This window comes from Rousettus aegyptiacus, unplaced genomic scaffold, assembly GCF_014176215.1.
Source record: "Rousettus aegyptiacus isolate mRouAeg1 unplaced genomic scaffold, mRouAeg1.p scaffold_m13_p_11, whole genome shotgun sequence".
In the NCBI taxonomy this organism is placed as follows: domain Eukaryota; kingdom Metazoa; phylum Chordata; class Mammalia; order Chiroptera; family Pteropodidae; genus Rousettus; species Rousettus aegyptiacus.
Genome location: NW_023416286.1, coordinates 76392002 through 76396624, shown reverse-complemented (window position 1 = coordinate 76396624; position 4623 = coordinate 76392002). Strand labels below are relative to the sequence as shown.

The following is a 4623-nucleotide window of genomic DNA, read 5'->3' as shown; positions in this document are numbered from 1 at the left end:
AGCCAGTAGTTAAAGTATGTTCTCACAAACACATTATATAACACATTATAAGGAAATGAAACTAACATTTTCTGAGCACCCACCTTGTGTCTAGCCAGTCAGCAGTGAACATGTATAATCTCACTTAAGGCTCAGTGGTTAAAACATAGACTCTGATGTCTGCAGTCAGGGATTGGAGTTGATGTACTATGACATATTAGCTGTGTGATACTGGAAAAATTAATTTGCTCTCATTATAATAATAATGCTATTTATTTAGCAAAGTTATTAGAAGGGTTAAAACAAATAAGACATATAGGGTGCTTATAGCCTGACACATGGTAAACACACAATAAATGATAGTTATCATTATCTCCATTTTAAAGATGAGAGTCTATGGCCATGCCACCCTGAACAAGCCCAATCCCATCTGATCTCAGAAGCTAAGCAGGGTTGGGCCTGCCTAGTACTTTGATAGGAGATGACCAAAGAAGACCAGGTGCTGTAGGCATAAAAAATAAAAACTAAGGGATTGTAAGATGACAAGGTCCTTGCAATCTGTGAGGTCAACCAAGGGTTGCCTCAACTAAATAATAATAATAATAATTAATATTAATAATAATAAAATAAAGATGAGAAACTTGGCTGTGAGTTAAGGTCAGAAAATCAAGATTCAAATCCGGAGCGTGAAATTCCAAAGCCTGTTATAATCATATTGTTCTAAGTTCTCTATTTTTAAAAATGTTTCTCTAATGCTGCAACTCAAGATGAGTGTATTCTCAGCTGTGATTCCTGTACTTTTTCATGCATGTTATTACTATTGAGCCTGAACTTGTGAGAGTTTGTTTTTGAATGTAATGGAGGCCATTATAACAAGAAATGTTATAAAAGGAAAACTACCAATATATATAAATAAATTGGAACTATATATAGAGAGTAAAGAGGCAAGATAAATATAGGCTGATAATTATTTATTTAAAGGATATTAGTACCAATGACAAAAACAAAGAAATTTAAGGGGAAAAAAATATTAGGTTAGGAGATAAAATTGACTTTTACTGGGAGATTTGTTAATAGTATACTTGAATTGACTTTTATCTACATTAGATACTTCAGATATCATCCTTTTTTCCTGGCTAAGGAAGGATGAATGAGTCACATACCTGAAGTTTCAATTTTCTTTTAGAACTAAAAATGGGTACATTTAACTTTATGCTGTAAGACCAAAGAATTTGCTCACTCATTAGAAAACTACTCAGAATTATAATGTGAAGCTGAGTCCAGAGGGAGAATAATATCTGGAAATAATTTTGGCTTAATTGCCCAGTCATTTTGCATATATTTGAGAAAAATACTATGTGTATTCAAAAAGCTGATAGTAGATAATGAAAAAGTGCCTTTGTGTTCAGCAGTAAATTATCAATATCCTAAGGCACAGTGACTGACCTAATGGGTTAACTTGGAGTTCATAATAAAATCGTATCTGCAGCCAATTTTGTTTCATTGGAATCTCAGGAAGAATTTGTGAGGATTAATATCTGTGTTCTATGAAGAATGAAAAACCAGTAACATAAAAAGTAACGGTCGACTTTCTTCATTGACCACTGTTAATCCATTAGCAACTTAATTCCTTTAAAATATAACTTGTTTAAAAGACTTAAGGTTGTCATTTTTATCACTGCTCATCAGAGACTGTCAATCATTTTTTAAAATTGTCAATCAAAGTCAAATGAAGGCATTTTCAGAACTGATGGATAAAACTTTTTGACCTCATATTTTTAATAACCTTAAAATCACATGAAAAAGAATATAACTTAAACTCCATTCTTTGTCAGTGATAACTTTAAAATCAAAGTAAATTTTGAATACATACATTAGATTTGTCTAATGATTTGAATTTTAAGAAATCAGAAGTATGCATTCTGAAAAAGATTATAGAAATGAGAGACATGAGACCTGGGTTCTATTCTGTACTTTGCCGTTACCTGACTGAAGAAAATCCCTTTTCCTCCTCTGGAGCTTTGTTGTTTATTCTGTAAAACATATAAATAATATCTTACCTGCCTGATGAGGAGACTGAGAAAGTGATCTCATGTGGTTTCCTCCTATTTTGAGATTTATTACTACAAATCTTTTATGCTGTTGAAATGCGCTAAAGTAAACTAAAAACCAAACAAAATAAGGCAGAAGAGACTCAGATCGTTTCTTTAGGCATAATTCCTCTACATAATAAGTCTCTACCTTCTAAATTTTGTCTTAGTATATTTTTAATCTCCTACTCCACATCCTTTTAGTTTGTAGGTAAGTGTCAGAGACAGTCCCAGAATTCCTGGTTGAGGTTAGCCATGGTAATTGTGAGTCTCCAGAAACATTTTCATTGGGCGATTTCCCAAAATCAGATTATATACTTCATAAAGATGCAAGATTACCAAATTATGAGGAAAATACCAGAAAATTTGTTTCTCCTCTTTTACTGTCTGCAACCACACAGCCCTGGATTGTAGTTCATTGAACTGTTTCTCAAATACTGTGTATGCTCTCACGCAATTTATACTTCTTAAAAATTGAGATTCACTTGTTAAATTTTACAATAAATAAGTTAAAACCTGACTGCTGTTTTATATCATTCTGGCTTTCAAACTATAACTTAATTTTCAAATTCTAACTTCTCCACTTTTAAATACCCACCTTTGCTATTTTTCTTCATATTCTTACAATTTCTGTCTATATAATTTTATTTATTAGAGTGAAGTTTCTACCAATTTGTTTCAAATTCTGAGTTAAGAAAAGAATCATTCTTTTTGCATTTCAGCAAATCCAAAACTAATCTAAACATTTTCCTTGGGAAATTCATAAATGTTACAGCTCTTACCAGCATTAAAAGTGTATTCTATGAGAAAAACTTAAAATATTTTTTAAATTGTTGTTTGAGTGGCTGCCGTGTGTCAGAGAGTTAAACTATTATGACCCTAAGATTTCTATTATCAATAGAACCATCTTCTTATTTAATATCCCAGTCCGTATCCCATCAAATATTTGTTGCCTTTTCTTACTTTTTACAAAAAAGAGGGTGAGAGGGCATGCCTTTAAGATTGACCTAGCTCTGACAAATGGAAATAAATGAACAACGTTTCTAGAAACATTTAAAATGGAGATCATCATTTTTTCTTCTTACCAAGTTCTCTAAGATATTCAAAAGCACAGGTTACTCCACACATCAGTGGACAAATGCCCTATCACTCCAAGGGGAGTTTGACTCACTCAGACAAGAGTCAAAGGGTCAAAAATTATGTAGGAAATAAGAGTGTTTGAGGAAAATAACATAGTTATATAAACTAGAGTTAAAAATTTTTAAAGGCATTTGCATGGTTAAAATGTATAAACATATAAGTGTTTAAAATATTATTGATAAATATGAAGGACAATACAAATAATATCAAAATACAGTATTTTATTTTATCAAAATTAGTCTTATTAATGACCCTAACATACAAAGATAAATAAAGTAACATTACCCTCTTGCTTGCTAGAGAATTGTTATATTAACTATATGACACATAAATCTAATTTATCTAATTTGAGGCTATAATTTTTTATTATTATAAATAATGGTATTAAAGATATAATTTTATTTGTATCATCTTGAAAACAATGTAGGTCAGCTAACATTAAATAAGATTTAAGTGTATTTCATGAATGTTTATTTGTGACAAAGAAGATAGTTTATATGCCAAATTGTGCTGTGATAAGTACTTTAGAAAATAATGTAACCAGACACTGCTTCTCTGGTGACTTCATCCATCATTTTTACCACTCTGACTCACAAAGAAAACACAAAAGTATTGAAAGTACAAAAAAATATGATAAACCGTGTGATGTTTTTGTTTATTTAGTTTTATTCTTAGCCTTAGTATCTTGTCTTAGTTTGTATTTTTGATATATAATATACACAATTACACATTTTTTATTGCATTCCAAAATACTTTACAGTTTTTAATCATTTCATTCTTGCGCATACCCCATGAGAGGGGAGGTGAGGCAGAGTGAAGTGAAGTGATTTAGTCATAAAAGATCAACTTCTACATAATTTTGGGGTGAGAGACATAAAGTATAGAAAGTATATTAGTTAATATTCATTTCAGATCCCAGAAATTACACATATTTCAACAGAAAAAAATAATATTAAATATGGTTAACCAGGTAATGAAGAATGGAAAAAGCTAAAAGAGTACAATAAGTCATCACAGAGTTAGCATCTACAAGTAGCAGCTTCTACCCCTAGGACTGTGGGAACAAAAGAAAGAGATAGGTTATTTAAAAACTGTAAGTTAATTTTATAAATTAGAATTAAAAAATGAAACTTAAATCTTGGATAGGAGGATCTACAAAACCATAGCTCCATCCTTTGAGGAGGCGTGCTACTTAGATAGTACAGGGGTCTCTGAGCCAGAAGGAGGAGCTGCTTGGGGTTGGAACCCAGTCCTCTGAGGAGGGAGTGTCAGCCACCTGATACTTCTGTCTCTGAAGGGCTTGATAAGACCGTTTCTAAGAGTATTGGAGCAACTGCAAATTGAAATCATTATTGTGACGGGAACGATCTGTTACCATCAGGGTGAGGAAGCAAATGAAGGAGAATAATTTACT

General features: G+C 31.7%; 1 pseudogene; it reads left to right on the top strand.

Moving 5' to 3' along the window:
* Window positions 1-371: 371 nt before the first annotated feature.
* Window positions 372-490, top strand: LOC118609710 (annotated as a pseudogene).
* The last annotated feature ends 4133 nt before the right edge of the window (window positions 491-4623 follow it).